General features: G+C 43.3%; 1 non-coding gene across 1 annotated transcript; it reads left to right on the top strand.

Annotated features, from left to right (window-relative positions):
• Positions 1 to 19,381: 19,381 nt before the first annotated feature.
• Positions 19,382 to 19,456, top strand: Trnas-cga (transfer RNA serine (anticodon CGA)). The gene has a single exon. It is a non-coding gene; the product is annotated as a tRNA-Ser (tRNA).
• Positions 19,457 to 20,492: the final 1,036 nt, after the last annotated feature.

The following is a 20,492-nucleotide window of genomic DNA, read 5'->3' as shown; positions in this document are numbered from 1 at the left end:
GAACATGAGACGTGAAGCTCATAGTGCGATAGTTTTTGCGCTTATCTGGCGTTGCCATCTTCAGAACTCATATATAGTACGAAATACTAAATTCCGACAACTGGTTCTTTATTTTGAAATTGTTTATGATACTTCACCGACTGTATGATCGCGACTCTAAAGGTATAAGCCCTCTGTACGGTGAACAACATTAAAAAGAAAAAAACACACGCTCATGCCATCATCTCAATGATGACAGGTTGGAAGCTAACCCTTCTATGCTAGGCACATTTGATAAGCGCCCCGTGGGCAGTAGTGCAGAAACGCATAGGATCTAGTCCCAGTCTGGCAAGTTCCACCCAAGCTGACCCGCTGTGGTACGCTGAACGATTGAGGTAATGTTCGTTTCTCTACCCTGCTACTATTGCGGAAAGTGGGGGGCTAAAAACTTTTTAGTTACATCTACATACATAATCCGCAAGCCAGCGTATGGTGTATGGCGGCGGGTAGCATGTATCAGTTCAAATACTTTCCCTTCCTAATCCACTCCCAAATGAAGTGGGGAGAAAACAACTTTCTATACGCCACCGTACGATCTGTAGTTGCTCTTATAATACCTTCTTGGTCCCTACGCGAAACGTACGTTGGCGGCGGTACAATCGTGCTACAGTTAGTTGCAAACGCCCGTTCTCTAAATTTTTTCAGTAGCGTTTAGCGAAAATGAAGTCGTCTTCCCTCCAAGGAATTCCCAATTGCGCGAAGCATACGCGTAACACTGGCGTGTTAATCAAACCTTCCGGTAACAGATCTAGCAGCTCCCTCAGAATTGCTTCGATGTCTTCCTTTAGTAGGGCCTGATGAGGGTATAAAAGATACGAGATATGAGACTGGGAGGCTTCGGGTCCGTTCTTTTGCTCTCGTTATATTCAGGAATCAAGACTGGGTCGCACAAATGTTTTATAATCGGTCTCTCTTGTAGCTATGCTAAAATTACCAACACTCTCCCAATAAACCTATGTCAATCATTCGTCTTCTGCCGTGATTAAGAGCTCGTTCCATTTTATCACCTTGCAACGTTTCACCTAGATATTTGATCGCCGTGTCTGCATTACACAGCACGTCACTAACACCGCATTCGAAAATTTAAGGATTGTTTTTCCTACTCATCTGAACTGAGTTACACTTTTGTAAACTAGAGCGATTTGTCATTCATCACACCAAATGGATATCCTGTCTAAGTCATCCTGTGTCTTTCTACAGTCAAACGACGGTACTTTGCCGTAAACTACAGCGTTATCAGAAAACAGCTCCCCGACTGGAGACAACCCTACCTATCAGGTAATTTTTGTATTTCTGAACAAGATGAATCCTACCACACTTGTTCTCATGATAGCCTTGTCTCTGGTGAACACTCACCATGAGGACGACATACTGGGTTCAAATACTTCGAGTCACTCATGTATCTCGGAACCTATCCCCAGTGCTCGGTCCTTCGTTAACAGTCTGCAGGAAGGCACCTTGTCAAACGCTTTCCAGAAATCTAGGCGTACGAGCATGAAACCTCTCTGTTGCTCTTGAACTATGGTTCGCGGGATATCGCGGGAGAAAAGGTTGAGCTGAGCTTCGCACAAGCGATGCTTTCTAAATGCGTGCTGATTTGTGGAATGAAGCTTTTCCGTTTCAAGGAAATTTAATATATTCGAACTTACAATATGCTCAAGAATTATGCAACATACCGATGTCAAGGGTATAGATCTGAATTTCTGCGGGTCCGTTCTTTAAGCCTTCTTATGCACAAGAATCATGATAGAAGGTTGTATACATGGAAGAACCCTGGAGATACTAAAAGGTATCAGATAGATTATATAATGGTAAGACAGAGATTTAGGAACCAGGTTTTAAATTGTAAGACATTTCCAGGGGCAGATGTGGACTCTGACCACAATCTATTGGTTATGACCTGTAGATTAAAACTGAAGAAACTGCAAAAAGGTGGGAATTTAAGGAGATGGGACCTGGATAAACTGAAAGAACCAGAGGTTGTACAGAGTTTCAGGGAGAGCATAAGGGAACAATTGACAGGAATGGGGGAAAGAAATACAGTAGAAGAAGAATGGGTAGCTTTGAGGGATGAAGTAGTGAAGGCAGCAGAAGATCAAGTAGGTAAAAAGACGAGGGCTAGTAGAAATCCTTGGGTAACAGAAGAAATATTGAATTTAATTGATGAAAGGAGAAAATATAAAAATGCAGTAAATGAAGCAGGCAAAAAGGAATACAAACGTCTCAAAAATGAGATCGACAGGAAGTGCAAAATGGCTAAGCAGGGATGGCTAGAGGACAAATGTAAGGATGTAGATGCTTACCTTACTAGGGGTAAGATAGATACTGCCTACAGGAAAATTAAAGAGACCTTTGGAGATAAGAGAACCACTTGTATGAACATCAAGAGCTCAGATGGAAACCCAGTTCTAAGCAAAGAAGGGAAAGCAGAAAGGTGGAAGGAGTATACAGAGGGTCTATACAAGGGCGATGTACTTGAGGACAATATTATGGAAATGGAAGAGGATGTCGATGAAGATGAAATGGGAGATACGGTACTGCGTGAAGAGTTTGACAGAGCACTGAAAGACCTGAGTCGAAACAAGGCCCCCGGAGTAGACAACATTCCATTGGAACTACTGGCGGCCTTGGGAGAGCCAGTCCTGACAAAACTCTACCATCTGGTGAGCAAGATGTATGAAACAGGCGAAATACCCTCAGACTTCAAGAAGAATATAATAATTCCAATCCCAAAGAAAGCAGGTGTTGACAGATGTGAGAATTACCGAACAATCAGTTTAATAAGCCACAGCTGCAAAATACTAACACGAATTCTTTACAGACGAATGGAAAAACTAGTAGAAGCCGACCTCGGGGAAGATCAGTTTGGATTCCGTAGAAATACTGGAACACGTGATGCAATACTGACCTTATGACTTATCTTAGAAGAAAGATTAAGGAAAGGCAAACCTACGTTTCTAGCATTTGTAGACTTAGAGAAAGCTTTTGACAATGTTAACTGGAATACTCTCTTTCAAATTCTGAGGGTGGCAGGGGTAAAATACAGGGAGCGAAAGGCTATTTAGAATTTGTACAGAAACCAGATGGCAGTTATAAGAGTCGAGGGACATGAAAGGGAAGCAGTGGTTGGGAAGGGAGTAAGACAGGGTTGTAGCCTCTCCCCGATGTTATTCAATCTGTATATTGAGCAAGCAGTAAAGGAAACAAAAGAAAAATTCGGAGTAGGTATTAAAATCCATGGAGAAGAAATAAAAACTTTGAGGTTCGCCGATGACATTGTAATTCTGTCAGAGACAGCAAAGGACTTGGAAGAGCAGTTGAACGGAATGGATGGTGTCTTGAAGGGAGGATATAAGATGAACATCAACAAAAGCAAAACGAGGATAATGGAATGTAGTCGAATTAAGTCGGGTGATGTTGAGGGTATTAGATTAGGAAATGAGACACTTAAAGTAGTAAAGGAGTTTTGCTATTTGGGGAGCAAAATAACTGATGATGGTCGAAGTAGAGAGGATATAAAATGTAGACTGGCAATGGCAAGGAAAGCGTTTCTGAAGAAGAGAAATTTGTTAACATCGAGTATAGATTTAAGTGTCACGAAGTCATTTCTGAAAGTATTTGTATGGAGTGTAGCCATGTATGGAAGTGAAACATGGACGGTAAATAGTTTGGACAAGAAGAGAATAGAAGCTTTCTAAATGTGGTGCTACAGAAGAATGCTGAAGATTAGATGGGTAGATCACATAACTAATGAGGAGGTACTGAATAGGATTGGGGAGAAGAGGAGTTTGTGGCACAACTTGACCAGAAGGAGGGATCGGTTGGTAGGACATGTTCTGAGGCATCAAGGGATCACCAATTTAGTATTGGAGGGCAGCGTGGAGGGTAAAAATCGTAGGGGGAGACCAAGAGATGAATACACTAAGCAGATTCAGAAGGATGTAGGTTGCAGTAGGTACTGGGAGATGAAGAAGCTTGCACAGGATAGAGTAGCATGGAGAGCTGCATCAAACCAGTCTCAGGACTGAAGACCACAACAACAACAACATGCACAAGAGTCACCTGCGCTTTTATTCAGTCGCTTGGGAATCTGCGCTGGGCGTGAGATTCGCGATAAACGTAAGTAAAGAGCTGATGCTGTGACACTGAATTGGATTTCTATCCGGACATGGCACTCATTTGTTTTCAACATATTCAGTTTCCCCTCAACACCTGGGCTACCTATTTGTACGTCCTCCGCACGAATGTCTGTGCGACCGTTAACATTGCTTTCATTTTTCTGCCTTCTGTTGCCACACCAGACTTGTCGACGAGTGACTGGATACAATCTTTCGACACAGTGATAGCTGGCGACCGGGTCAAGTTCAGAAAATTTTGCCAGCGGCCAATGAATTAACAATAACTCGGTATGGAACTGTTGTGTTCCCGCTAGATACTCACGGACTAGTTTTTGACTATGCGGTGGGCCCCCGTCTCGTACATCGGCTTGAGGTGTGTCATTATTCAGTGTCAACGTATCGAGAAACCGAAACACGTGGTAATACTCTTTATGGAGAAATCTGAGCGAAACGTATTTCATTTGGAAATGATACCCACTTCAGCAGACGAGCCCGCTCTATGGTCGCGCTCAGCTCTGAGGTTGCCTGTGCCAGTGTACATCGTTCGTCAAAAAAAAATTGAGACTGATTTTATTCCTAACTTGTAAGCGATATGAGCGCAGTAACTACAGTGTCAGCTTGAACCAACAACTGCAAACAACAGATGTGCATCTCAAAAGTCAGTTGTGAGTAGCCAGTGTTTCAACCAACGACGGCAAACAACAGCAAAAGTCAGCTGTGAATGGGCAGTGTCAAATAGAGGACGTGCAGCCATAGTGTGTCAGAGCTGTTGTGACACAAAATAACAGTGAAGCGATATCTCTAAATCCAGTGTTCAAGACATTGTCCAGAATCTTTTGAGGAAGAGAAAAGAATGTGCAAAGTTTGTCCCGCCTCCCTTGACTAGCGGGAAGAAAAAGGCCCGTTCAAATTGGTTCAAAAGGCTCTAATCACTGGGGGACTTAACATCTGAGGTCATCACGCCCCTAGACTTAGAACTGCTTAAACCTAACTAACCTAAGGACATCACACACATCCATGGCCGAGGCAGCATTCAAAACTGCGACCGCAACAGCCGTGCGGTTCCAGACTGAAGCGCCTAGAACCGCCTCGGTCACAGCGGCCGGCAAAAAGGCCCGTGGCCAAACCGCGACATTTCTTTCCTGGAAAAAACTATCACGTTTGACGAAACTTTGTATTATCAATACGAATATACCATAAAAAATAAAAAAAAATAAAGAATATGTAGAAATAAAGCGACATAAACGACGTTCAGGCCAATGTGAAGCGCGCGAGTCGAACTTCATTCCAAAGAAAGACTGCTCTGACTGTTTCACATGTTTATACGAACGTTCTGTACGTTTTACTCAAGTGCGGGGAGGGTATGTAGAACGCCTGGAACCAAAAGACCACTATCTTAATTTTTCTCTGTTTTCTTTATTGATGTAGTATAAAAACTTTTTGGACTAATGGGGGTAGGTAGTACGAATTTTTTGCCAGAATTATTTGACCGAGAAGGATAGATTGTGTAAAGACCGTACTGACGAGAGCAGAATCGTTGTGTATTAAATAGCATCTCTCTCTGCAGTGGTCCCGCGGGGTAGCCGCGCGGTCCAAGGCGTCTTGTCACGGTCCGGGCGGCTGTCCCCGTCGGAGGTTCGAGTCCTCCCTCGGGCAGGGGTGTGTGTGTTCAAAATGGTTCAAATGGCTCTGAGCACTATGGGACTCAACTGCTGTGGTCATCAGTCCCCTAGAACTTAGAACTACTTAAACCTAACTAACCTAAGGACATCACACACACCCATGCCCGAGGCAGGATTCGAACCTGCGACCGTAGCAGTCGCACGGTTCCGGACTGCGCGCCTAGAACCGCGAGACCACCGCGGCCGGCGGGTGTGTGTGTTGTCAGTGTAAGTTAGTTTAAGTTAGCTTAAGTAGTGCGTGAGCTTAGCGACTGATGACCTCAGCAGTTTGATCCCATAAGACCTTGCCGCAAATTTGCAATTTTTTCTTTTCCACAGTGTCTGATATGCGAGTGCATCTGGTACTATCCACCGAGGAGGTTGATGTTACTCGAGACAAGTACACTCCGTCTTCTCCTTCTTGAACGACACAAGCAACACAATAAGCAATGGAACTCCTCATGAACTCAGTCAACTATAGTGAACTGATACTCTAAGGAGACTTTCCTCATACATCGCAAAGGAAAGGTCCGAATGTGCGCAAAGAAAGAAAACCTTTCCAATATGGCAGCTACCATACCTTTAGGGCGCTCCCAGCCAACGACGCCTTACGATTCAGTCTTTTACTTTTGAAAGAAAACGAGACTTACTTTCGATAAATGACAACGCGGAGTCCCTATTGTTCTCACAAACCCTGAAATTTTCGAAAAACGACACTGCGTTTCATCATTTACAGTTACTAAATTCAGATGTCCGCCCCCGGTAGCTGAATGGTCAGCGTGACGGATTGTCAGTCCTCTGGGCCCGGGTTCGATTCCCGGCTGGGTCGGGGAATCTTCTCCGCCTAGGGACTTGGCGCCTTACGATTCAGTCTTTTACTTTTGAAAGAAAACGAGACTTACTTTCGATAAATGACAATGCGGAGTCCCTATTCTTCTCACAAACCCTGAAATTTTCGAAAAACGACACTGCGTTTCATCATTTACAGTTACTAAATTCTGACTAAATTCTGAAAACATTCCGCCTTAACGATACTGAGCATTTCAGTGTATGCAAAACCCGCCTCTCTACAATATCATTTGGCCACTGCCTTTGCTTTATATGTGAATTCCACACCAATCGGCTCCATAAAACCCTGCCCGCTGTCAGTGTAGCGACCTGAAACAGTTGTCAAGTTATCTGACTTGTTTTATTTTGGTTCTAAAGGAATTTCACTTAAGCCTTCCGCCAGGTGCCTCTCGACACGTGCTGCCTCTCTCACGAACGTGTTTGTGCTCCTCGAGATGAGCGTCGCAGAATGGGGATGACGCCGTAACTGCCGTCAGGTCGTAAATGCCAGCAGCGACATCTCCTACGGCGCTTCTTTCGTGCGTTATCAAGATATACCTGCTACGACCGGTAGCTAACGCTACCACTTTCTGGAATATTATATATACTTTTGCTGCTAGACGGCGTATACAATCAAGGCCGAAGTAAAAACTCTAAACTTAGTTCACGGAGATGGCAGAGGGAAGAATGTTCAGACAAGATCGGTCTAGATGAATACGAGGTGCGGCTAGAAAAAAACTGGACTGATGCTGGAAAAAACATTTATTTACAATTATTTACAATTTCATGTTATCTCCTTCAATGTACTCTCCTCCTCGGTCTCTACACCGCTCCATACGAATTTTCCACTGTTCATAGCAATGCTGCAGATCATTTTCGGTAAGTCCATACATTACTTCCGTCGCTTTTTCTTTTACTGCTTCAACAGTCTCAAATCTAGTTCCTTTCAAAGCTGACTTGACTTTAAGGAAAAGAAAAAAGTCACAGGGGGGCAAATCAGGTGAGTAGGGTGGATGATCTAAGATGGGAATGTTGTGTTTTGCCAAAAACGTCTTCACTGACAACGCACTGTGAGCTGGGGCATTGTCTTGGTGAAGGATCCATGACTTTTTTCTCCACAAATCGTTCCGTTTTCTCCGTACTCGCTCACGTAGGGTAGCCAGGACGCTAATGTAGTAATGCTGATTCACTGTTTGTCCCTCTGGTACCCAATCAATGTGCACAATCCCTTTGATGACAAAAAAAAAACAATCATCATTGCCTTGAATTTCGATTTTAACATTCGTGCTTTTTTTTGTCGTGGAGAACCAGGAGTTTTCCAATGCATCGATTGGCGTTTAGTTTCGGGATCGTAAGTAAAAAACCACGATTCATCGCAAGTAATAACATTTTGTAAGAAGGTGGGATCACTTTCAATGTTTTCCACGATGTCAGAACAAATCATTCTTCGGTGTTCCTTCTGTTCAACTGTGAGACACTTTGGAACCATTTTTGAACACACTTTGTTCATGTTGAAACTTTCATGAAGAATCTGCCTAACACTTTCCTTGTCAACTCCTGTTAACTCAGACACTGCTCTGATTGTTAAACGGCGATCTTGTCGAACAAGTTTACCGATTTTTCAATGTTTGCATCAGTTTTTGCTGACAATGGTCTGCCAGTGCGAGTGTCATCACTGGTGTCTTCGCGGCCATCTTTAAATCGTTTAAACCACTCAAACACTTGTGTTCGCGATAAACAATCATCGCCGTACACTTGTTGTAACATTACAAACGTTTCACCTGCAGATTTTCCTAGTTTGAAACAAAATTTGATGTTAACACGCTGTTCTTTCTGTACACTCAACATTTTCCGACGCACAGACAAAACGTCAACTACTTAAAACAGACGCCACGGGCAGACTGAGTGCAGGAGGCAGATGAAACTCGAGCAGTAGGCGGAGCGAGAGTCACGTGACAGGCCACGCGACTTTCAGCCTTATTGCATTCGTTTTATTGTTTCACCAGTACTAGTACGGTTTTTTTCTAGCCACACCTCGTATGTGACATTACGAAACCGCAGAATAATATATATCTTGTTAAAAGTATGAGTGTATGGAATATCGTAACAACAGCGTGACCAGACTGAAGAGTTTCTGGAAAACAGAACACAGGATGTCATTTTGAACGGAGAGGTCTTCCACACAAAATTAACTTCCGGCGTGCCCCAGGGGAGCTGTAACGTATTACTGCTATCTTTACGACGTGTCTCATCGAGCCATATACGTTATCTCGCATTTCTAGCTGCTTCTCTCACACAAATAATGATAAAAATTTAGAAATTATGGGTCGCCACCAGCCCAAGCCCTTCCTAACAATTTAGAAAAAAAAACGGAGCTGTAAAATTATTACTTTAATTCCTTTAATAATTTAATTTCAAGTATGCAAATTTCTTTAAGTAGCCATCTAAATGGCACTCCATGTCGTGTATGAAGCAATTTGATTAATTCAGGATTGGAAAATGGAGTAAGTGGGTAAGATCAACACCACAGAATTTATATTTCACGTAAATTATTTATTGCATCTAAGTATTATTTGGTTGCACATCCTAACTACACATAACTGGTGCCTGACCAGAAATATTTAAGTAAGAATTACGTGAGAATGTAACAGAGCACAGTTTTACTACAGCAAGAAGAAACACAAAACAGGGGGTTGGGAGACAATGATACTATCATCTTCTCTGCATTCATACCATAAAAATATCTCAGTGAGATTTGCATTACGATTCTATGCATCCACTATTCTGGACAGAGGTTTAACCAATGCACGAGGTTGTGCGATAAATATTGAACGTACTAACTGCGTCTGCTGCTTGCAAACGGCCGAACTAGAGCACGTGGTGCATTCCGAATCAAACTGTACCGCTACTTTGTAGAAAGTACACGAAAGAGCAGATATTCTTGCAGAAATTATAGCTCATTAAACAAGCAAACTGTTAAAATAAAGTCTATTGCGGTGCCGTGGTGGACCAGAAGGGTCATTGATTAGCAAACACGTGGCACAAAATCGACACGCAAAGGCAAAAGCAACTTCCACAAAATATAGGATTAAAAATCATTAAAAATCATACTCACTTCACACGGCTAGTTAAGCTGAAGTTCTTAAGTATTTCAACAGTCAAACATAAAGAAGTCTTAACCTGCTTCCTATCATCTGAAACCCCCCTTAAGAGCTACGATCCGTACTCACCAAGCGTTTACCAAAGAGTGCCCCTTTCTCTCACAAGATTACCTAGCTCCCCGTGCAGCGGAAGCTACCGGAGGGGTAGCCCTCCGTCACCAACCTCACACACAAAAACAGCCCTCGACTAAGATGGGTAAACCTCTCTGTTCAGGTATTGGAAACCTAAGTTGGTCATCCTGTGCTCTCCTTCGAACAAGAAGCAACATCGTATGCTCCCAGCAGACGATGACCAATTCAGCGATTCCCACAAAACAAAACCGAAACCCCACATTAAAACACACATGTAATAATCAATAGGTTTATTTCAGTGCTCATTCTTTCTGGAAGAGTTCATGAATTGAGCTAAAATCAGGTAGTAGAATGAATAAGTTGTACCGAATTCGACAAGCGTCTTATGAAACGACTTCACAGAGGCGTTTCAGAGTTTTGTAGGATCATTACTTTTCGCAATGTAGAGGGTGGTTATTATTAACGTTTAAAACATCTGAAGCGACACAGATGACGCTGAGAAAAGTAATGTAACACGGAGTCACAAATGTCGGGGAATGCCCCAAAAGTGGATGACAAATGTTGAACATGTGACGTCACCAGAAGACGTACCTCGCTACATGTGCTGTGGTTGGGCTTACCGATCTTGGAGCGTAGTGCTGCACGTCGCTCCAGAAGGCTACTCCTCTTTCGAAAGCCTTCTATGTATGTGATCTGTTGTGTACATAGAAGTTATAAAATAATTGTCCTCTCTGTAACCAAGCAAAAGCGTAATTACTTAGTGTTTCTTCCCTTTTTTCCCTTCTTTTCTAGTTTACGAACTTTATTTAGTTAATAATATGTACGTTATTTACTTGTAGCGATGCAATTCGGAAGCTTATTTACTTGTGATGCAATACGCTCGGTCTCTGTTGTACTGTACTTTGCAATAAACCAGCGGAGACCACGAGACCAGTAAATAAAATTGTAAATCTTACCCGAATGTAAACACCTAGGTAACTGTCAAAGGCAATGCAAAAATATACTGACTGCCACACGCAGAACTCGATCCCTGGTCCTTACGCGCTGACGTCGCACACGGCCCTGAGAAATACTGACGTGAATACTTGACTTAGGTTGGGATGATCAGGTGCGACAGACCGTCATGTTCAACCACTGCACATGCTGCGTGGTACGCCATCTGGAGACGTCGCATGTCCAACATTCATCATCCACTTTTGTGGCATTTTCCGACAACTGCGGGCTCATGTGTCTTATATTAAATCACCTGCCCTAGCGTCGTCTACGTCGCTCTAGGGGGTTTTAAACGTTAATGAGAATCGCTCTGTGTATAAATGACGTAGTAGATAATGTCGGAAGCCCTATGAGACTTATCGCAGATGATGCTGTTGTGTAAGAGGAGTCGTGTTGCTGGAAAATTGTAGCGAAATTATGGAAGCCCTGTAGAGAATTAACTGTTGGTGCAAAGGGTTAACAACTGACCCTCAACATAAACAAATGTAAGGTATTTCGAATACACTGGCGGAAAGACTCGTTATTGTATGATTGCACGAGCGCAGAACAATCTCTGGAAGCAGTTACTTCCATAAAATGTTTAGGAGCATGCTTAAGGAATGATATGTGGTGGACTGACCACATAAAATTAACCGCAGTTAAGACAAATGTCAGACTGAGATTCTCTGGAAGAATGTCAGAAAATGTAACCTGTTAACAAAGGAAGTAGCTTACAAAACCACTCGTTCGACCAATAGCTGAACACTGCTCGTCAGAGTGTGATACGTACCAGACGGGAAATAGGCTAGATCCAAAGAAAGGAGGCACGATTCGGTACAAGTTCATTTAGTAAGTGTGAGAGATGTTCAGCCAACTCAAGCGGCAGAGAGCCTTTTGTATGACAGTATGCTCTACTACTGAAGCTTCAAGAGCGTGTGTTCCTAGAAAAGTAGACCAATATACTGCTTCCTCCTATGTATGTATCGCGAAAAGACCATTAAGATAAAATGAGACATTCTAGCCCACACGGAGGCTTACCAGCAATTGTGCTTCCTACGAGCTATTTGCGCCTGGAACAAGAAAGAGAGGAAGTGATATTGGTACAGAAAGTACCCTCCGCCACATTCAGCGTAAGGTGATTTGTGCAGTATACGTATAGATGTAGAAATAATGACAGGGACGAGGGTTTGTTAAATGTGTCATTTTTTTGGGGCCAAAAAGATTTCGTGAACTTATTGTTGTCACGGTACACGAACGGAACTTACACAATTCTCAAATGTGCCACAGTATTTTATTTTACAGAAACTGCAAGAGCTACTGCTAACAGATCTGCTATTTAACCGTTTTCCGTAGAATTCGGACTGATAATTTGAACCGCAAAAAATGAAGTCCTATACAAGGGACAGTCGTAAAGTTCTAAACATCGCTTCGGAAAAAAGACCAAGAAATTTGGTGTAGGTCCTTTTCTATGTATTCGCTCTTCAGTATGGCACGTTTTTTTCCAACAATGGTTGACTTGGCGGAAACCTAGGTTGTAGAAGTTGTTCGGGAAACACTGCTCCAATTTGTTGTCATTCTGGAGACGCCTGCCTGCCACAGACTGCTTCTTCTCACAAGGAAAGAGGGAGAAGTAACTGGATGTCATGTGCAAACACCCCGTTATTTATTCTGTTAATGACAGTCACTCATGTTTTAGTGATGATTAGACGAGTTACAGGGTTACTTCAGATACATAGAGGGTTACTGAATTTTACCGTGTGCCTAACTCAACCTACGCACTCCATATTATGCATAAGAGATCTATGCGTAAGAACAGAACTACCAGGGGTCCCATCCGAAAGAGGCCCCAAAAACATGTGTAGAAATTCATTTCAAATTCCAGCATGTAATTCGTGACGTATGGCATGGCAACACTGCACTGTCCAACATCGTTTGACGCAACAGTGTGTTCCTGCGCGTCACTGTGGCTGGAGCTATTTTGTCGAAGAGCGCGTGTTCCTCGTGAAAAAATTTTGGTTTACTGGTTCCATTAAGACGAATGTTTGTTGAGCGGTTTGGTGAACAGTATATGCTAGACGGTATATACTGCATATAAAAGTTACTGAATAAGATGGAGTGCAGTGGAACGGTGGGGGATTGTTGTGGTGTAATCAGAAACCACATGCACTGGTCGAGCACACCCTGCATTGAGATAAGGTTGGCATGTTTTGTGCAATATCACAGCGTCATATCATCGTACCAATTTTTTCGAGTCTACTGTGACAAGTCCAGTTTACATCGAAATGTTTTGGGAATTTGTGGACCAGTTGTAAATTGAGGAACTTACCCTCACTTGGTACAACACGTCTCGAGTGACCGTAGATGATGACGAATTATTTTCCCACAGAAGAGTGATGTCGAAAGGACTGTGGCCCCCAAGGTCACCTGATTTAACGCCACCTGACTTTTTCCTCTGGAGTGGCCTAAAAGGCAGCGTCTACAGGAACAAAACACACAACTTGGAAAATTTAGGAGATAATATAATTTGTCAAATACAGGCAATGACACTAGTGGTTCTGGTAACAACATTCAAGAATTTGCAGCGTCGTGTTGTTTTTAAAATTTGACGGCGGTCACCTCCAGCACATTTTGTATTTCACCTTCATTTCCCCATGAACAAGGTATGACTTGTTCATCTTATTTCATTTCCTAACTTCATGCAAAATCTTTAAGCGTAATTTAAGGAAATGTTTGTTTGTGGGGCATCTTTCGCGTGGGAATAGAATGACAAAAGAGACTAAATTTTAAATAGAGTTTATTTATCCTCGAAACAAATATATGCTCCCTAGTTAATCTCACACAGTCTCACATCTATCATTCTGTGCAGCCACAATGGGTGATCCACCATGTAATTCGCATTGAGAAAGATGTAAAGTCTTTCTAACTTCCTTGATAAGTCATATACCGTCTTCCGTATTCACTTATGTCGATGGTCACTTTTACTGTATTCAAATTGGCATGTGGCGTCAATGTCTACCAGTCATATTTCATAAACTTCTCTTACTACTTATTATTTTCGAAGCTTTAACTTTAAGTTCACAAAACTGTATCCATATATTCATCCTCTGTTCATGGTACTTTCAATAATTTCAATCGAACTAACATCTCCTCAACGATATTTACTTTTATCACTTCTGGGCTGAAGCCCGAATGCCACCTTCGACCACTCATAACGCACTGAACTGCCTACCCCTGAGCTGCATCTCCCAAGCGCAAGTAGTCAGACTTGGGACTCCCCGACCGTTCCCCTCTGGTTACTATCAAGTATTAGTAAGGGTAGTAAATGACGGCACCCTTACAAATGTCAGGAGAATTCGGAGGGTGAGACAAAATCTGATAATCGAAACAGGCAACATATGTTGCTGTATCCTGTATACAATGAGCTGAGTGTATTTCGTGAGGGAAATGACCCCCATCGACAGCTTCGTCACGGCAGCCTCCCGTTACGTCATCTGGTGATTTCGGTAATGTGCTCCTGTGCTGTTTATCAGCGTATGTACATTATACGTTAGCACCACATCATGACAGTCACAAAAATGTGTACCCCCTTGCTCGACGATGGTTGGGTCTCCCGCGTTTTCAGAGGTGATGAATCCACGTGTTTCCACCGCTTATTTAGCTCCATTGTTTCAGGGTCATAGTGATTCAAGTAGAACTCATTTATGGTAATGAAGTGAAATAAACCATTTCGACTGTGCTGGCACAGTTACAACGTTTTCGTTGCTGCCCCTGTTCGAGGAGCTCTTTGAATGTGTGCGTGCAGCCGCAGAATCCAGCGGCGGCGATCTTCGTCAAGATCAAAATATCATTCAGGATGTTGAAAACTGACTCATGGCTGATTTTCACATATTGCACTATCGCCTCGATTGTGTTATGACGGTCTTTGACTACCAAGGCCTCTAATTCTCACCGTGGTTCCCTTTCACTTAATATGGCCTGCCACGCGTTCTTCGTCATTCAAACTTGTTTGACCAATGTGGAAACGATTCTGCCACCGAAACACTTCCACCAACCTATGGACTGTTGCAGTGTTGTTACCCCTCAGATGCAGAAAACGTATGAGTGTGCAATATTAGAATTTATGAATGGACTGTGCCATTTTATTTTAGCAGATCCGCAGACAAGAAAAGGAACTGACCTCAAAGCAGAGTTGCTAGCTATGAATGATGGGAGTAGTTTTCTGATAAGCGAAGACAAATTTGGAAAAGGATAATAGTTTTTAGCGGACGAGCAGGGAGAGAGACTCTAACAAGTAAACAAGACATTTTTACGAGCGGCATATCAAGAGTTGTAGCAAACAGCGTTCGCAAATATGCACCATTTACGCCGAGTTTGGGAGTACAAATAATGAGACAAACATCTACCCAGCTGCAACTGCATTATTGTCAAACAAAATAGAAGAGATATGCCACCGTCTTTTTCGAAATTTGGTGGAAAATATTCCAGAAAGCAAGCATGCAAACATGACCATAGATTTCGAATCAGCAGCGATTTCTGTGAATGAAGTTGTACCACTGATATCTGAAGTGCTTGGTTGATATTTCCACATGAAAAAGTCTCCCTGGACAAAAGTGAAAGGTCTAGAACTTACTGATGAATATAAAGAAAATGAAGAAGTGGGACAACAAATTCGAATGTGTGCTGCACTGGCATTTCTACGGCCTGAAGATGTATGTGATGGCTGGCTCGGGATATATTCACAAGATATCCCCAGGCTTTCTAAGGTTTTTGGATACTTTCTAGATGGATGGTTGGAAAATGAGGAAAACCGTATCAGACGTTGCGGTTGCTACAAACGGCGCCATGGAACGACCAACGTTGAATTAAGCAGGCACCACAGAATTAATGAAGTACTTGATAAACCAAATCCTAAAATAAATGAAGTAATAAGGTGTATGAAAAGAGAAGCAGAAAATTTAGCACACATCTTAATGATGGCAGAGCTGAGTATGGAAGGTAAACGAAAAAAAAAGCAATCTACATGAAACGGGATGAAAGGTTGGAAAAAATAGTAGAAACGTATGAAGAGGATGGTGAGATCAGGGCTTCCTTGAATGCTATTTCCTACCTACAAAAACCTAACTAAATTTATCAGAAGACGTATGTAGATAGAAAAATTTACAAAATATAAATAGCGCCTTAAAAATAAATTAAAAGTAGATGTATTGATGATGCTTATAAGCTGATTTGAAACACACCTAATTGACAATATTTACTTTTGCCATTGAGCTAGTCCAAATCCTGGATAAACTGTGATGGAAATCTGATTGTTTTAAAAAACCTGGGCTTAGTTCTATGGCCAGCCATACCGAATTTGGTTTTCCGTGGTTTCTCTAACGACAATAACAGTCGACGCGACGTAAACATCAAACGAAAATCTTTTTCGGTTAGTTTGTTGTGACGATGAATGAAGATATACGGAACTATAATTAAACATACCAATTGATGTAAACTTTTTTCCTGTGAATGAACTTGTCATTCACTTTATAAAGCTTCTAAAACAAATATACATACTTCAATGACGTAAAGATTAGAGTTATGAGCTATTTAAATATTATTGAATGTCTTAGCAATATTTGCTGTGATCAATTTCAAACTTATACGGAACTGCACAAAGAATACCCTATTTGGCTACCTACACATCCAATATTTTAATCTGGTTCAGACTGGCGTTTACGCAGTAGTGTAGCTAGATAGTGTGGTACAGCGTGCAGACTTTTCATTTGTGCCCCCCCCCCCCCCCCCCCCGGCAAAAAATTGACAGCCTCACAAAAGCATAAAACACAACATTTATGAGTAGGAGTTGTTTCGTATGCGTGATTAAGTGATCAAAGTATAACATTAACTACTTCGCAAACAGTTTCTATGGATGAAACGAATACGCAAAAACGCATTAATAGAAAAAAAAGGAAAAGGAAGAAACACACACACACAGTTTAACTGAAGATTAAGGAAGCAGAATAAGTAACCATAGATCTCTTTCTTCCTTCTTTTTCGGCAGCAAATTCTGCAATTGCCTCATCAACATCGAGATCTTTAGCTAGCCCCGCCGGCCGAAGTGGCCGTGCGGTTAAAGGCGCTGCAGTCTGGAACCGCAAGACCGCTACGGTCGCAGGTTCGAATCCTGCCTCGGGCATGGACGTTTGTGATGTCCTTAGGTTAGTTAGGTTTAACTAGTTCTAAGTTCTAGGGGACTAATGACCTCAGCAGTTGAGTCCCATAGTGCTCAGAGCCATTTGAACCATTTTTTTTTTTAGCTAGCCCATTTTTATGGACTAACTGTTAAAAACAGTCGTGCTTGACTCACAGTGGACCCAAGATAACTCTTAATTTGACTTTTGGAAATTATAATTCCCTTACATAACCCTATCGAAACACACAAAGTTAAGAAAAATCTTACCGCCAAAATAAAGTTGGGAACAGTTTTCAACCTGTAACCGCGTAAGTAACGAGCAGCCTTTAGTGGCTCGCCATCACAACTTTTTATCTTAAATATCTTTGTGACTAATGCCCTTTTGGCTAATTTATTATTTTTTAAATGACAGTCTTTCACGATGATTCTGTACTTATACTCTGTGTCATACGTTTATCGTCATAATTCTGTGACCATGTTATAGACCATTCTTTGATTTAAATTCTGAGAAAGACACTCCTAGCAGTGTTGAAACCCGGTTAATATGTTAAAAATAGTGACCGAGGGCTGTTTTTCTTTCAATTGTAACTATTCACGGTCTCTGAACGTGCAGCCATGTACAAAATTTCACAGTTAAAATATTCCCCTTGGAGGATGGTACAGTTCCTCACACGTCATGCTCTAGCGCCCTCTCCTGCCCTAGTAATTGGTTATGTTGTGTTCATTTCACTTCTCTTGCTGACTCACCTTGTAGTGGTTGTAGTACACCATTGTACACAATGGTTCCGTATCTGAATCGAGAGCTTGCCCCTGTGATGTTTATTAACGGACGGCAGGCAGGTTGTGTTAGGAGACCTATCCCCACCTATCACCACAGCATTCAGTGATTGTGTTTCGCCGTCTGTCTGAGACAGGGTCGTTTCAGGAAGTAGGTAATCATGTAGGACGTACCCGAAATATTCGGACACCAGACTTGGAGGAAACTGTGATTAACACTGTGGAAGACGACCGCCGCTGTTAGTGCCATGCAGTCGGAACGCCAGCACAGGGTAAGCTAGGGGAACGTGTGGAACGTACTCTACGACAATTGTTTCTCACTTATTATTTACAGCGTGTGCAGGGCTTACTAGCGAGAGACATTCCACATCGGGAACAGTTTTGTCACTGGTTTGTTCACCAGGTAATCATGATTCCAGAGATGAGGCAACCTTTATGCGGAGTGGTATCTTCAACGTTCATAACAGCCATCTGGAGAATCCCTATGGTATGGTGACAGCGGATCATCACCATCGTTCCTAACCGGAATGTGTGGGCCGGGATAATTAGCTACCGTATTTTGCGACCAATCTTCCTTCCACGTCGCCTATGAGGCCGGAACTGTCGGCGTTTCTTGCGTGTGACCTTGCCTTCCTTGCTGGATGAAGTGTCACTGATGATTCGAATGCGTATGTAGCTGCTACATAATGGAGCTCCAGCCCACTTTGCCGTAACGTCCGGACGCATCTCAATCGTGTCTTCCCCGGTCGATGGATCGGACGAAGGGGTACAGTTGCATGGCCGATTCGAAGTTCTACGTGGCTGCTACATGATGGTCCTCCAGTCAACTTCGCTATTAACGTCCGGCTGCTTGTCAATCGTGTCTTCCCTGGCCAATGGATCAGACCAGGTGGTCCAGTTGCATGGCCTATTCGTTTACCAGATATCAACTCAGGCGATTTCCGGTTATGGGGTCATCTAAAAAATATCGTGTGTGCAGAGCCCATTCCTGATGTGGAGAGACTGGAGCAGTCTATCGATGCCGCCTTTGACACTGTTCGGATTCAGCCTGGACGATGTGTACGCGTGAGACGGAACATGCGATGGAGCGTACACGCATGCGTTGAGGCTCACGGAAACCATTTACAGCAGGTACAGCAGGTGTCAGATCGCAGTCTGTAACAAAGTATGAATGAATAAATAGTCTCTAGCATGGAAACCATGCACTTCCAGACATAAGTTCATTAGACCGTTTTTGAAACTTCCTGGCAGAGTAAAACTGTGTGCCGGACCTAGACTCGAACTCGGGACCTTTGCCTTTCGCGGGCAAGTGCTCTACCAACTGAGCTACCCAAGCACGACTCACGCCCCGTCCTCACAGCTCTACTTCTGCCAGTATCTTGTCTCCTACTTTACTGGGAACCTTGCAGAATTAGCACTCCTGAAACATCCCCCAGGCTGTGGCTAAGTCATGTCTCTACAATATCCTTTCTTTCAGGAGTGATAGTTCTGCAAGGTTCGCAGGAGAGCTTCTGTAAAAGTTTTGATAGTAGGAGACGAAGTACTGGCAGAAGTAGAGCTGTGAAGACGGGGCGTGAGTCGTGCTTGGGTGGCTCAGTTGGTAGAGCAGTTGCCCGCGAAAGGCAAAGGTCCCGAGTTCGAGTCTCGGTCCGGCACACAGTTTTAATCTGCCAGGAAGTTTCATATGAGCGCACACTCCGCTGCAGAGTGATAATCTCATTCTGGAGACCGTTTTTGTTCCGCATCCTCTCATCGATCAATCCCCAGAGTCCGTACACGGTGGAAAAAACCACCCTGTAGATGTAGAAGTTGTAACGCTTGCCGACATACACAGAGAGCAGCGTGGCGCAGTGAAGGGCCTGTGTGCGGGCGGCCAGGGCGGTGGCCGCGCCCACGACGGAGCGCTGGCGCTCGGAGCCCAGAGTAGCCGGCGACGGCCGACGGCCGACGGCAGCTCTGGCGGCAGATCTCGCGATGGCGGCTAACGAGACGCTGACAGAGGGCCGCGCGCTGACAGCTGAATGGCGGCGCGCGTGTGGTCCGCCGGGCCGCCGGCCGCCGAGCTCCTCAGATGATGGCTGCGCGCTTCTGCACGTGGGCGTCGCGGCCCACCTGTGTCAAAGCCGCGCCTTCGGCACCTGTCACCTAAACATGTATGACGGAGCGCAGTCAACAACTTCCTATTCGATTCCCCAGCGGCACTTCGTTGGGTCAGACACCAGTTTCGTACACTGACCTCCACAGGGTGTTTCAAATGTAGAGACGCTAATTACGGATATACCGGGTGATCAAAAAGTCAGTATAAATTTGAAAACTGAATAAATCACGGAATAATGTAGATAGAGAGGTACAAATTGACACACATGTTGGAAAGACATGGGGTTTTATTACAACCAAAAAAATACAAAAGTTAAAAAAATGTCCGACAGATGGCATTTCATCTGATCAGAACACCAATAATTAGCATAACAAAGTAAGACAAAGCAAAGATGATGTTCTGTACAGCAAATGCTCAATATGTCCACCATCATTCCTCAACAATAGCTGTAGTCGAGGAATAATGTTGTGAACAGCATTGTAAAGCATGTCCGGAGTTATGGTGAGACATTGGAGTAGGATGTTGTCTTTCAGCATCCCTAGAGATGTCGGTCGATCACGATACACTTGTGACTTCAGGTAACCCCAAAGCCAA

This window comes from Schistocerca nitens, chromosome 1 (genome assembly GCF_023898315.1).
Source record: "Schistocerca nitens isolate TAMUIC-IGC-003100 chromosome 1, iqSchNite1.1, whole genome shotgun sequence".
NCBI classification, from domain to species: Eukaryota; Metazoa; Arthropoda; class Insecta; order Orthoptera; family Acrididae; genus Schistocerca; species Schistocerca nitens.
This window is presented reverse-complemented; position numbering and strand designations above follow the sequence as displayed.